This window comes from Oryx dammah, unplaced genomic scaffold, assembly GCF_014754425.2.
Source record: "Oryx dammah isolate SB20612 unplaced genomic scaffold, SCBI_Odam_1.1 HiC_scaffold_23, whole genome shotgun sequence".
In the NCBI taxonomy this organism is placed as follows: domain Eukaryota; kingdom Metazoa; phylum Chordata; class Mammalia; order Artiodactyla; family Bovidae; genus Oryx; species Oryx dammah.
In genome coordinates, this window is record NW_024070207.1 from 67,492,749 (window position 1) to 67,508,454 (window position 15,706).

The 15,706-nt window shown below is 37.6% G+C and overlaps 1 protein-coding gene and 1 pseudogene across 7 annotated transcripts in view; one reads left to right on the forward strand and one right to left on the reverse strand.

Annotated features, from left to right (window-relative positions):
• The window catches only part of ATRX (ATRX chromatin remodeler), a 293,493-nt gene that overhangs the window by 37,169 nt on the left and 240,618 nt on the right, over positions 1–15,706 (forward strand). The gene's annotated exons all lie outside the window — the stretch shown is intronic.
• Positions 1,196–1,956, reverse strand: LOC120882479 (annotated as a pseudogene).

Here is a 15,706-nt window from a genome sequence, read left to right on the forward strand (position 1 = left end):
GTTACTGTTAAAGTGTTCTCACTTTAGATAAAAATGTGATTTTCTGTATCTGCCTGTTTTCCATTTTTTTCTTTTTTGGTGATTTGTTCTGTGTCCTTGGGCTTCCCTGGTGGCTCAGCAGTAAAGAATCTGCCTGCCAATGTACGAGACACAGATTCAGTCTTCAGGTGGGGAAGATCTCCTGGGAAAGGAAATGGCAACCCGCTCCAGTATTCTTGCTGGAAAATTACATGGACAGAGGAGCCTGGCAGTCTACAGTCTATGCGGTTGCAAAAGGGATACAACTTAGTAACTAAACAGCAACCTGTGACCTCAGTTCTCTAATGGATCTAAGAAAACTTACTGATTTTCAATTTATCTTTTTTCTTGTTGTGAGTATAGTAGTGAGACTTCTAAGCTGCTTACTTTTTGTAGCTCACTGGTTTTTTTCTTTGTTTTTGGCTTTTTAAAATAAATGAACCCATGTGAAATAATGTAACTGTGGCTTTTCCGGATGCTCTCCTTTATTTAGAATGCTTGTGTAACATCTTTCAGGGCTTGATCTTTGTGAGAATCAGGTTCCAATTTCAGTTGGAAGTTTTAGAAATTGAGTTTAAAACGATTTGTTTTTCTTACTGTTAGCACCTTACGTTTAATTACTGCTGCATCCAAATAAGGCTAGTATGGTAAGCTCAGTGGATTAATCATGCATAGTAAAACTAAAGAACTTAGGTAATTTAATGTATTCATAGTGTTTTTATTAAAAATTAAATGAAAAATTAATATATGCAAAATAATAAATTAATGAACAAAGATGAAAAATTTTGGAGAAGTATGCTATAGTAATTGAAGGTATCAATACTTTCGTGGACATCTTAGTTTATCCTTAGTCCTTTGAAATATTCTGAGTTTTGAGAATTATCTATTAGCATAACTATTTTTCCTATTCATTAAGTTAATTAGTCACTATGCCTTCACTTCTCTTAAAGAATGCAGTATAGGATTGGCTTTGATTAGAGATAGAATTCCTGATTTTCCATTACAAGTGCAAATTATTTAATTTGCTTTTACTAAATGCTTACTGCATTTTTTTTTTTTTGTATCAGACAGACTTTTTTACACATATTACAAGCAATGACCTGGAGAGAGTCCTGTCTGTGGAATCACCATTTAACAAGATGATTATCCTTTGGGGCCATAGGCATGGTGATAACCTCTACTTTTCTTTGGTTTGTTTTGCTTTCTGGGGTTTGAGGATGGTGTAGTTTGCATGCACTGTATACTGATCTGACAGGAAGAAACATAGAACTTTGAAGATCTGGAAGCATCAAGGAATGGTCTGTAGGCCAAGTTAATCCATTCTTCTCTATTGGATGAATATTTTGGCTCCTAGTTTGTTACTCTCGTGGTATCCAAATCCACTAGCATTTACTGATGTCAGTATATCTGGATGGCTCTTCTAGGTTCTGGTCATTCATATCAGTAGGAACAATCTGTAGGCCAGTGTTCCCTCTACAAAAGGTTTTGGTAACTGGCCTCTGAACTGTGATGGAACGAACTGAAGCTGCCAATTATTGGGCAGAAGGAAGCTGCTGGGAAATCTATACCATTTTTTTCCTTTACAGACATTAACAGGTTGGCCTTCTGGGACAGTGTGGATGGTTGGGTCTGTGGCAGTTCAGTAAAATTCTGGATACAAATCAAGGGGCCCATAATACCTTCTGAACAGTGCCACAGAACAGGAAGAAGGTAAGAGTCTAAACAGGAAGAGTGTTCCTAACACCAGCCAATTTGATGTCAAACAGTATCATGCTCCACACGGTATTGCTGAACCACGAAGTGGTAACATTTCAGAAGTGCAGAAAGTGCCATAGTACCACAGAGACATATAAGTGGATATACAGGGAAGAGAACTCTCTCTTCTTTATGAGGCTGGATGAAGAAAATTATAAGTGAAATATACCTTGGAACCAAGTTTTAAGTTGCATAGTTGTGTCTGACATTGCGACCCCATGGACTATAGCCCGCCAGGCTCCTCTGTCCATGGGATTTTTCAGGCAAGAATACTAGAGTGGGTTGCTATGTCCTCCTCTTCCAGGGGATCTTCCCAACCCAGGGATCGAACCCCTGTCATCTGTGTCTCCTGCATTATAGGTGGATTCTTTACCTTCTGAGCCACCAGTGTCAGTGGCCTAAATTCTGATCATGAAATCTCTGCAGTAGGTATTCTATAAAATATGTCAGTGAGCGAAGACTACAATCAAATTCAGAAATTCATTAATTAAATAAAAATACCAGAAGTCTGTACCATAAAGATCAGGTCCATGAAGAGTAAAGACATTATACAAAATGATGTTGAGTGGTGCAGTCACCAAGTTTCTGTAATAGTAGCTGTCAGTGACTACCACAGTCACCAGAAAGAGCATTAGAGCAACCAACAACCAATGAAAGAAACTCTTCCAACCTGTTTTATGACCAGCAAATCAGAGGCAATAGGTAAACCAAGAGCTACACTGAATGGCCAGCCTAAGATAGCCCCAGTTGCTAATCCAAGTATATTAATGGAAGTTTGTCCATATACCAGCCAGTCGTAACTATCAAGGTAATGTACAAACAGAAACTTCTAGGAAGGAATGCTGATAATGAGCAAAGTGCTGAGAACCAAGACGGCTAACATTTGATGCACATGCAGCCCAAACTTCTTACACACAGCCTTGTAAAAGTAAAGTTCACATATATAGCTCACAAAAGCTAGTAAACATTATAAAATGTAAAATACAAGAATCTTGAAGTGAAATCACTCAGTTGTGTCCAACTTTTTGTGACCCCATGGACTGTAGCCTACCAGATTCCTCCTTCCATGGGATTTTCCAGGCAAGAGTACTGGAGTGGGTTGCCATTGCCTTCTCCAATAAGAATCTTAAAAATAAGCTGGGGAATATTCCCAAGCCTGAAACCCCTTCCCATAGGTGAGGTAGTTTGTTGGTTCCCAGTAGTTGGGTGTTTCATCACAGTCAGAGATGTTGCTCTGGAGAGCAGCACATAACCTTGTTGAGAGCAGATACTTGAAAGCAGTAGATCCTTCTGGTACCCAGACTTGTCCTGTGTTAATCCCATATGTCCTGTACTCTAGGGTTTCTTCACTAGCAAAATGAGACCTGAGCTAAGTCTAGTGAAGATCCAACATCCACCCACCCTGGTAGTGCAGAAGGAGCAGGGTGAAGAGGCTGTGGGCCCTCCTGGCTGGAAGACTGGGCCAGGCACAGCCCCTCACTGTACAGGCATAAGCACCTTTTTGAGCCTTGGTTCCCTGTAATAAAGTTTTCATGAAGTTTAAATCAGGCCAGTGTATATAAAATGGATGTTAAAATTTGTCATGGTTATGTAAGGAAACCCGAGACAGTGTGGGCTAAGAAAAATCCCACTGTTTACCCTAATGTTTGATTTTCCATTGATTGGTATTCATTGGCATAGCAGCAACCTGTTTGGACCTTTATCACATTTGAGAGTAAAATCAAGGCATACAAAGTTTATAGAAAATTAGGCTTTATTTTATATGTTTACATGGTTAATACTTGCCAGCTGTTGAAAGGACTTCTTATAACTTTACTTGAATAAGGACATAAGTTAGTAGACATACTTGAATGAATAGTAAACTTGTAGTAAATGAAGTGTGGAAAATCTGTTGGATCAGTGAAAAGTCAATTGTGAATTACTATTTAATTTAAAACCTATATCTCCATGCACTTAGGAGTAATGCAATGAATTTATTATGTTACAAAAATGTAGAAGAAAAAGTATCACAATTTTATCATACAGGTAACATTAATATTTTTAGTGTACTTTTTTGCAATATTTTTTTTTAGTTTGAAACATAGTTGTGATTATACTTCATGTTCAGTTCTTTTTTTTGGTTAAACATTGTAGCATGAAGTATTTTTTATATTGTAATTGAACTTTCTGGAATTTAAATGGCTGGTATGATATTGTATGACTTAGGCATGACTGTTTAGCCATTATTATACATTTAAGTATTCATAGTTTTTTTAACTATTGTAAATAGCTCATAGATCAATGTCTTGTCTAAGTTATTTCTTTAGAATTATTTTATTTGTATAGATAAAAAGGTGCAGAATTATTCAAGAGAATATCAAAGACTTATTGCTAAGTTGTTTTCTAAATCCTTGTATTACCGTTGGCCATATATGATAGTGTATATTTCATAGCATATTATTCTACAATGAATAGTCATTTTTCCATTGAATAATTGATAGGTTAAATTAACACTTAAAAAATTTTATTTATTTATATTAATTTTTGGCTGTGGTACATCCTTGTTGGCTGCTTGGGCTTTTCTCTAGTTGTGGTCAGTGCTCGGGTTTCTCATTGCTTTGGCTTCTCTTGTTGTGGAGTACGGCTCTATAGCACTCTATAATGTCACCTCTAGAGCTCAGGCTCAATAGTTGTGGTGCAGAGATGTAGCTGCTCTGGGGCATGTGGCATCCTCCCAGATCAGGGATCCAACCTGTGTCTCCTACATTGGCAGGCGGACTCTTCACCACTGAGCCACCAGGGAAGCCCCATTTAACACTTTTTATAGCATCTAGTAAGTTGTACTGTCATGTTTATTTCTTTATGCATTTTGCTTACTTTTTAAAGGAAAATGTTCACAATTTTTTCAAGTTTCTATAAGGGAAATGGAGCAAAGTACTGTGTTTTGCATTGTCTTATTTATTTTTTGTTAGCATAAATACATTTATCTACTAATCAAAGGAATGTTCCTGCTTTTGTCTTATTGAAGTATAGTTGATTTATAGCTTCCCTGGTGACTCAGTGGTAAGGAATCCACCAGCCAATGCAGGAGATGTGGGTTCAGTCCCTGGGTTGGGAAGGTCCCCTGGAGAAGGAAATGGCAATACACTCCAGTATTCTTGCCTGGGAAATTCCATGGACAGAGGAGCCTTGCGGGCTACAGTCCATGGGGTCACAAAAGTCGGACACAGTGACTAAACAACAACAACATATTTGATTTATAATGTTGTGCCAGTCTCTGCTGTACAACAAAGTGACTCAGTTATACTCATATGTACATTTTTTTAAAAAATTAATTTGACTGCTTCAGGTCTTAGTTGCAGCAGGTGGGATCTTTGTTGCATCATGCAGGATCTTTCCTTGTGGCATGTGGACTCTTAGTTGTGGCACACAGACTCAGTGGTTGTAACTTGTGGGCTCCAGAGTGTGCAGGCTTCAGTAGTTGTGGCACGTGTGTTCTCTAGTAGTGGCTCATGGGCTCTATAGCACTTGGGGTTAGTAGTTTTGGTTTGTGGGCTTAGTTGCTCCCTGCCATGTGGGGTCTTAGTTCCCTGACCAGGGATTGAACCTGTGTCCCCTGCATTGCAGGGTGAATTCTTACCACTGGACCACCAGGGAGTTCATATACATGCTTTCAAAATGTTCTTTTCCATTATGGTTTATGTCAGGAGATTGGGTATAGTTCTTTCTGCTAAACAGTAGAATCTTGTTGTTTATCCATTCTAAATGTAATAGTTTGCATCTACCAACCCCAAGTTCCCCTTGCATCCTTCTCACTCCCGTTCCCCCCAGCCTTGGCAACCAGAAGTCTGATCTCTGTGCCTATGAGTCTGTTTCTGTTTTGTAGATAGGTTCATTTGCGCCATATTTTAGATTCCTTATATAAGTGATATGATAAGGTATTGTCTTTCTCTTTCTGACTTCACTTAGTATGATAATCTCTACTTGCATCCATGTTGCTGCAAAAGGCATTAATTTGTTCTTTTTTATGACTAAATAGTATTCCATTGTATATATGTACCATGTCTTCTTTATTCATTCATGGTCAGTGGACCTTTAGGTTGTTTCTGTGTTTTGGCTATTGTAAATAGTGGTGCTATGAACATAGGGGTGGATGTATCTCTTTGAATTAGTTTTGTCTGGGTATATGCCCAGGAGTGGGATTGCTAGATCATATGGTGATTTTAATGTTAATCTTCTGATGAACTTTCATATTGTTTTCCATAGTGGCTGTACCAACTTACATTCCCAGCAACAATGTAGAAGGGTTCCCTTTTCTCCACACACTCTCTAGCATTTATTGTTTCTAGATGTTTAATGATGGCCATTCTGACTGGCATGAGGTGATACCTCATTTTAGTTTTGATTTGCATTTCTCTAATAATTAGTGATGTTGAACATCTTTTCATGTGCTGTTTGACTGTCTGTATGTCTTCTTTGGAGAATGGCTATTAAGGGTTTCTGCCCATTTTTTAATTGGGTAGCTTTTTTGTTGTTGAATTGTATGTGCTGTTTGTATATTTTGGAGGTTAAGCCCTTGTTGGTTGTATCAGTTGGAAATATTTTCTCCCATTCCATAGTTTTTTTAATTTTTTAAAAATAGTTTCCTTTGCTGTGCAAAAGCTGGTAGGTTTGACTAGGTCCCATTTGTTTATTTATTTTTTCTATTGCCTTGGGAGACTTATATTTAAATCTTTAGGCTATTTGAATTTATTTTTGTGCATGGTCCGAGTGTGTGTTCTAAATTCATTGAAATACATGCAGCTATCCAACTTTACCAGCAACACTTGCTGAAGATATTTTTTTCCCCATTTTATAATCTTGACTCCTTTGTCAAAGGCAAAGATAATTGACTATAAGTGTGTAGACTTCTGGGCTCTATATTCTGTTATTTGTATTTGTATATCTGGTTTTGTACCAATACCACACTGTTTTTTTAATTACTGTAGCTTTGTAGTATTGTTTGAAGTATGGGAGAGTTATGCCTCCTGTTTTGTTTTCATTCCTTAGGATTGATTTGGTGGTTTCGGGTCCTTTTTGGTTCCGTATAAGTTTTTGGATTATGTGTTCTAGTTCTGTGGAAAATGTCATGGGTAATTTGATAGAGATCACATTAAATATGTAGATCGCTTTGGCTAGTCTTGGCCATTTTAACAATATTAATTCTCCCAATCCAAAAGCATGGCATATCTTTCCATTTCATTGAATCCTCTTTAATTTCCTATATTAATGTTTTACAGTTCTCAATGTATAAATCTTTCACTTCATTAAGTTTATTCCTAGATGTTTTATTATTTTTTGCTGCAATTTTAAAGCAACTTTTTTTTACATTCCATTTCTGACATTTCATTGTTCATGTAAAGAAATGCAAACAATTTCTGGATGTTAATCTTGTATCCTATTACTTAGCTGAATTCATTGATTAGATCTAGTAGTTTTTGTGTGGAGTCCTTAGGGTTTTCTATATATTCTATCATATCATCTTCATGTAGTGACACTTTTACCTCTTCCCTTCCAAATTGGATACCTTTTATTTCTTGTCTGATTGCTGTGACTAAGACTTCCAATGCTATGTTGATTAGAATTGGGATCCTTGTCTTGTTCCAAATTTTAGCAGAAAGGCATTTTGGTTCTTCCCATTGTATATTTTATTGGCTGTGGGTTTGTCATAAATAGCTTTTATTATGTTGAGATATGTTCCCTATATATTCATTTTGCTAAGAGTTTTTTTCATGAATGGATGCTGAATTTGTCAAATGCTTTTTCTGCACCTATTGAGATGATCATGTCGTTTATGACTCCAGATTTTTGTTAATGTGGTATATTACATTGACTGATTTGCATATGTTGAACCATCCTTGTGAACTTAGGATGAATCACACATAGTCATGGTGTATGACCTTTTTTTTTTCTTAACAGGTTATTTATTTATATTTATTTTTGACTGCACTGGATGTTTATTGCTGCACTTGAGCTTTCTCTAGTTATGCCAGTAGAGAAACTCTTCCTTGTGGTGTGCTGCCTTCTAATTGTGGTAGCTTCTCATGTTGTAGAGCACAGGCTCTAGGGCATGTGGGCTCAGCAGTTGTGGCATGTGGGTTCAGTTGTGGCGCATAGGCTTGGTTGCTCCATGGCATGTGAAATCTTCCCAGACCAGGGATCAAACCTGTATCCCTTGCATTGACAGGCAGTGTGTCAATCACTGGACCTCCAGGGAAGTCTCTGTATGGGAGTTTTTTATGTGTTGTTGGATGCAGTTTGCTAATATTTGTTGAGAATTTTTTCACCTATATTCATAAAAAATCAGTTCAGTTGCTCAGTCGTGTCGGACTCTTTGTGACCCCATGAATTGCAGCATGCCGGGCTTCCCTGTCCATCACCAACTCCCGGAGTTCACTCAGATTCACGTCCATTGAGTCAGTGATGCCATCCAGCCATCTCATCCTCTGTCGTCCCCTTCTCCTCTTGCCCCCAATCCCTCCCAGCATCAGAGTCTTTTCCAATGAGTCAGCTCTTCGCATGAGGTAGCCAAAGTACTGGAGTTTCAGCTTTAGTATCATTCCTTCCAAAGAAATCCCAGGGCTGATCTCCTTCAGAATGGACTGGTTGGATCTCCTTGCAGTCCAAGGAACTCTCAAGAGTCTTCTCCAACACCACAGTTCAAAAGCATCAATTCTTTGGTGCTCAGCTTTCTTCACAGTCCGACTATCACATCCATACATGACCACTGGAAAAACTGGTGCAGGCGGCTGCGACGGCACACAGAGCGCGGCCGAGAGGAGCTACCCCATGCTTGAGGTCAGGGGCGGCGGCCGGGAGGAACAACCCCATGCCCGAGGAGCAGTGGCTTCGCGGGAGCAGGAGGGCCTAGAGGAGCTATTCCACGTTCATAAAAAATATTGTCCTATAATTTTCTTTTTTGGTGGTGTCTTTGTCTGGTTTTGGAATCAGTGTGATGGTGGCTTCATAGAATTATTTTGGTATTGTTCCCTCCCCTACAGTCTTTTTAGTAGAGTTTGAGAAGAATTGGTATAAGTTTTTGTATATTTGGTAGAATTTGCCTGTAAAGCTGTCTGGTCCTGGACCTTTGTTTGTAGGGGAATTTTTTTTTAAATAGCAGATTCTGTTTCACTTCTAGTTATCAATCTGTTCAAATTATCTATTTCTTCCTTATTCAGTTTTGGTGGGCTGTATATTTCTGGAAAGTTGTCCATTTCTTCTGAGGTTCCAAATTAAAATTTTTTTCAGTTGATTTTAATCTAAGTTTTTATTATATGTGGACTTCTTAACCCTTCTTATTTATTTATTTATTTATTTTTGGCTGTGCTGGTTCATTGTTGCTGCTTGGGCTTTCTTCTAGTTGTGGTGACTGTGGCTTCTCTTGTTGCCCAGCACAGGCTCTAGAGCGTGTGGGCTCAGTACTTGCAGCTCCTGGGCTTTATAGCACAGGCTCAACTGTCTGGCACGTGGGATTAGTTGTTCCACCACATGTGGGATCTTCCCAGATGAGGGATTGAACCTGTGTCTCTTCCATTGGTGGGCAGATTTGTTAACACTGTGCCACCAGGAAAGCCATAACCCTTCTGTTTTGTAAAAAAATTATTTATTTATCTGCACTGGCTCTTAATTGTGGTAGTAGGATCTTCAGTCTTCATTTTGGCATAAGGGATCTTTAGTTCCGACTTGTAAACTCTTCGTTGGAGCATGTGAACCCTTGCGGCCTGTGGGATGTAGTTCCCACAGAGATTGAACCTGGGCTCCCTGCATTGGGAGCACAGAGTCTTAGCTACTGGACCATCAGGGAAGTTCCTTGGTTGTCCAGTTTGTTGGCATATAATTATTCATAGTATTCTCTTATGTCTTTTTGTATTTCTGCAGTATCACTTGAGATTTCTCCTTTTTCATTCCTCATTTTGTTTATTTGGATTCTCTCTCTTTTCTTCTTGGTGAGCCTGGCCAGAATCTTGTCAAGTTTGTTTACTTTTTCAAAGAACTAGTCCTTGGTTTTATTGATTATTTTCTATTTTTTAATCTTTCTTTTTCTTATGTCCTGCCTGATCTTTATTATTTCCTTCTGTTGACTTCAGGTTTTGTTTCTTCTTTTTCTAATTCTTTTAGATGGTAGGTTAAGTTGTTTGAGATTTTTCTTATGTTTTTGAATAAGGCCTGTATTGCTTTGAACTTCCCATTTCTTTTCCTCTGGTTGATTGCTAGTTTCATTCCTTTGTGGTCAGAGATGTGATTGAAATAATTTCTGTATTCTTAAATTTGTTGAAGTTAGTTTTGTGCCATAGTATGTGGCCAATCTTAGAGCTTGTCCCATGTATTTGGAAAAGAATATGTATTTTGGGTTTCTTTTTGAATGTAGTTTCCTGAAAATATCAATTAAGTGGTTTGTTGTATCATTTAGGATCTCTGTTGCATATTTTCTGTCTATATTATCTGTTTATTGATGTGCATGGGTGTTAAAAGTTTCTTATTATTGTTATTCCCATCAGTTTCTCCCTTGTGTTTGTTAGTATTTGTTTTATGTATTTGGGTGCTCTTGCATTACATGTATATATGTTGACGAGTGCAAAATTCTTTTCTTGTATTGATCTTTTTATCATTATATAGTTTCCTTGTTTTTCTTTATAATAGTTGCTTTAAACTATGTTTTGTCGGATATGAGTATTGCGACTGCCACTTACTTTTCATTTCTGTTTGCATGAAATATCTTTATTCATTCCTTCACTTTCAATCTGTGTGTGTTCTTTGCCCTAAGGTGGGTCTCTTGTAGGCAGCATATTGTAGGCTTTTTTTTAATCCAGTCTACCACTCTATGTCTTTTGATAGGAGCATTTAGTCCATTGAGATTTAAGGTAATTTTCGATGCATATTTATTGTTATATTAAACCTTGTTTTCTAGTTGATTCTTTGTTTCTTTTGTTCCCTTTTTCTTTCTGTTTTTCGTTTTGTGGTTTGATGATTTCCTTTTATCTTGATTCTTGTGTTCTCTTGTTTTTGGTTTTTGTGAATCTGCTGTATGTTTTTAAATTTGTGGTTACCTTGTTTTTCAAGTATCTTAACTCCTTCCTGTATCTGCTTGCTTTAGACATATAGGTTAAACACATCCTGAAAAAAAAAAGAATGTATTTTCTTACGCTTTCCCCACATTTTATTATTTTGATGTCCTTTTTTACATTTTCATGTTTATCCTGTTGCTCTTCCTTGTGTTTACCATTACTTTTACTAATAGGTTTTTTATTCTCTCTTTTTGATATATGTACTGGCTAATTTAAGTGATTTATTTTTAAATTTTGATTTCCTCCTTGTATCTTCTTGCTTCTTTTCTATTTAGAGAAGATCTTTCAGTATTTCTTTTAAGATAGATTTAGTATTTCTGTAGACTTTCAGTTTTTGCTTGTCTGAGAAATTCTTTATTTCCCTACTGTTCTACATGATTATCTATCTTGCTTGGTAGAGTATTCTAGGTTGCACGCTTTTCCCTTTCAAAACTGAATATATTTTACCACTTCCTTCTGGCCTGCATTGTTTCTGTAGAGAAGTCCGTTGATAGCCTTATGGGGATTCCCTTGTAAGTACCTATGTTTTTCTCTTGCAGCTTTTAGAATTCTTTGTTTATCTTTAACTTTTGCCATTTTTATTATCATATGTCTTGGTGTGGGTCTTTTGGATTCATTTGTTTGGGATCATCTGTGCCTCCTATATCTGGATATCTGTTTCCTTTAGGTTTGGGGAATTTTCAGCCACAATTTCTTCAAATACATGTTCAATCCCCTTTTTCTTCTAGAAATCCTAGTATGCATAGATTGGGATGGTTTATATTATCCTGTAGGTTACTTATACCGCTTTCCTTTTTTTTTTTCATTTGACTTTCTGAATGTTATTTTGCTTCGGTGATTTCTATTATTATGTCTTTCAGGTCACTTATTCTTTCTACTGCATTATTCATTGAATTATTCATTGCTTTTAGTTCAGTTTTCATCTCAGCAAATGAATTTTCTAATTTTTCTTGGTTCCTTTTCATACTTTCTAGCTCCTTTTTACAATAATCTGCATTTCTGTCAATAACCTTTCTTAATTCCTTCAGTATTTCGATTACTTCCATTTTTCTTGGAGGGGAGGGCCTGTGGCATGCAGGATCTTAGTTGCCTGACCAGGGATCAAAATGGTGTGCTCTGCATTGGGAGTGCAGAGTCTCAACCACTGGATCACCAGGGAAATCCCATTACCTCCTATTAGAATAAAAAAGAATCTGTTTGATTGTTTGTTCCTTCCAGGTAATTTTCTTGGTCTTTTAACTGAGAGTGGTTCATCTGCTTTTTCATCTTCCTTTTATTTATCTTATTCTGTGAGTTTAAGAGAAGCAGTCTTGGAGTACTCTTATATGCTGGAGCATTCCTGTGTAGCTTGTGTGGGGTTAATGTTTTTTTGTCATGAGGGAAGTTTTTGGTTTGGGTGTTTGCCACGTTTGCCATTGCTTTCCTCAACATGTGCTGGCCATTATCCCCTTGATAGAGGGTGTGCAGTTGTGTTACCCATGCATGCTTCCAGGAAGGCATGGGCAGTGGTTGGCTCCCAGTTGTGGGACGCTTCGCAGCAGTGGTCTGTGTTTGCCTCTGGGGTCTGAGGTAGATATGCCTGTTTCTAGAGCTTATATAGGCCACCTGAGAGTTTGTGAGAGAGCTGATTCTTAGATAGGTTGATAAGGAGTCCATGGCCCTCAAGGAGGAAGGGGTCCTGGGTTCTCAAGGAGGAAAAAAGGAGCAAATGTTTTTTTCTATATTGCTTTAGCTTAGTCAAGTAAGATGCTTTTTCTTAAACTCTGAGTTGTTATGAAAACAGTCTTTAAGACTAACTTTCTTTAAGTCCAGAGCTAATAATTACACAACAAAACAACTCATCTTGCTCAAGGGTGTGTTTTTCCTTAAGTTCTGTACTGATTATGTAACAACATTGTATCTTGCTGACTCATTTGAAAAGACCCTGATGCTGGGAAAGATTGAGGGCAGGAGGGGAAGGGGACAACAGAGGATGAGATGGTTGGATGGTATCACCGACTCCATGGACATGAGTTTGAGCAAACTCCAGGAGTTGATGATGGACAAGGAGGCTTGGCATGCTGCTGTTCATGGGGTTGCAAAGAAACTGAGCAACAGAACTGAACTGATCTTGCTTGAGGACATATTTCTCCTTCTTAACAGGAACCTTCCTTCTGACTAATCCTGTTATCTTAAAATATGTTATGGGAGTGGGTCTGGTAAGACCTTTCTATTGTTAGTTCTAATCTTGTTAATTTAAGATGTATGTTGTGGGAGAGGGTCTGGTAAAAGTATATAAGACCTTGATAAGACTAGGTACTGGGGCACTCTCTGTCCCCCTTCTGATGTCCTTTCTCTGTCCTTTTTCACTGTAATAAAACTTCTTTCATGCAAAAGTTCTGAGTAATCAAGCCTGGTCCCTGATTCCAAAACTAAATCTTTTTTGGAGATTATGAATTCGACACCATTCACTGTAAGCTATCACCTGGAGAGTGGCTGTTTTCTTGCATGCCCCCTGACAATGGTGCCCTGACTCTTTGGCAGGTCCAGGCCTCCTTCCACAGTATCCTTATAGCCCCTCAGGCTGTCTCCATGCAGCCAACCCTAGTCCTCTCCCTTGGGTCTGACCTCTGAAGCTCTGGCCTTGGCACCCAGTGCCTGCCTTTTCCAGTCTCTCCCAGTGTCTCAGACTGGGAAGTGCTGGGTGGCCATCACCATATCTCTCTCTGCTGTGTTCTTAAAGCAATTCCTGCACTCTCTTCTGAGGCTCTGAAGCTCCCGCTCTGTCCTGCTTGATCTCCCTGCCAAGTGAGTGGTATTTCTAGTGTGGAGACATTTCTTCTTTCATAGTTCCCTCCAGGGTCATGGGTCCTGTCCCAATTACTTTTTCTCTCTTTCTTTTTCTATTTTCTTTTGCCCTACTGAGTTATGTGGATATTTTCCTGCCTCTTTGGAAGTCTGAGGTCTTTTGCCTGTGCTTTGTAGCTGTTATATGAGAATTGTTCCACATGTAGATATATTTTTGATATGTTTGTCAGAGAATTGTGAGCTCTATGTCCTAATCCTTCACCATCTTGATCTAGTCTCTGTTTCTAGTTTTTTTAATTGAATTATGATTGATTTATAGTCTTATATTAGTTTCAAGTATACAGAATAGTGATTCACAGTTTTTATAGATTATGCTCCACTTAAAGTTGTTATAGGGACTTCCCTTGTAGTCCGGTGACTAAGACTGTGCTCCCAATGCAGGGGCCCTGTGTTCAATCCCTGGTCAGGGAACTAGACCCACATGCCACAACTAAGACCTGGCACAATTAAATACATTAAAAATGTATATGCAAAAATGTTATTACAAAATATTGGCTATATTTCCTGTGCTATGTAATATGTCCTGCAGTTTAATTATATATATAATATAGTAGATGTTACTTCTTAATCCTCACACCTATTTTGTCCCTCTCCTTTGCCTCTGGTAACTACTAGTTTGTTGTCTTTATCTGTGAGTCTGTTTTGTTTTATTCATTCATTTCATTTTTTTGGATTCTACATATAAGTGACAACATACAATGCTTGTCTTTCTCTGACTTATTTCAGTAAGCATAATACTCTCCAGGTTCATCCATGTCTTTGCAGACAGCAAAAATTTCATTATTTCTTATGGCTGAGTCATATTCCATTGTGTAATATATATCATGTTTTCTTTATACATTCATCTATTGATGGATATTAGGTTGCTTCCATATCCTGGCTATTGTTAAGTAATATTACTGTGAATGCTGGGGTGCATGTATTCCTTCAAATTCATGTTTTTGTTTTCTTTGAATATATTCCCAGGCTTGGACTTGCTGGAGGATATAGTAGTTCTAGTTTTAGTTTTCTGCAGAACCTTCATACTGCTTTTTATACTGGCTGTACTGATTTACATTCCCACCAACAGTGTACTAGGGTCCTCTTTTTTCCACATCCTTTCCAACATTGTGTTATTTGTAGACTTTTTCATGATAGCCATTTTACAGGTGTGAGATAATATCTCATTGTAGTTTTGATTTGCGTTTCTCTGGTGATTAGTGATATTGAGCATTTTTTCATGTGCTTGTTAGTCACCTAAGTATCTTTGGAAAAATTTCTATTCCGGTTTTCTACCCATTTTTTGTCTTTTTTAAGAGAAATGTTGAGTTGTATGTGAGCTGTTTATATGTTTTAGATATTAACCCTGTATCAGTCATATCATTTGCAAATATTTTCTCCCATTTCATAAGTTGTCCTTTGTTGATGTTTCCTTTGTTGTACAAAAAGTATTGTGTTTAATTAGGTCCTGTTTATTTTTGCTTTTGTTTCTTTGCCTTAGGAGACAGATCTAGAAAATATTGCTAGTGTTTATGTCAAAGAATGTCTGTGTTTTCTTTTAAGAGTTTTATGGTTTCCATCCTTACATTTAGGTTTTTAATCCATTTTACATTTACTTTTGTATATGTTGTGAGAAAATGTTCTTATTCTGTTCTTTTTGCATGTTGTTTGTCCAGTTTCCTGTATTACTTATTGAAGAGACTCATTTTTCTATTGCATGTTCTTTCCTTCTTTATGATATAGTCATTAATCTTAAGTGCATGGGTTTACTTTTGGGATGTTTATTCTATCCATTGATTTCTGTTGATTACTGTAGCTTTGTGGTATAGTCTGAAATCAGAGAGTGTGATACCTCCAGCTTTGTTCTTCTTTATCAAGATTGCTTTGGTTATTCCAGGTCTTTCATACTTACATACAAAGTAAGATTGTTTTTGTTCTAGTTCTGAAACCAGTTACAACAGATTGGGACTCAAACCAAGCCAAAACCCTGCTTGGGACTTGAACCCCCGTGGCTGGGACTCAAA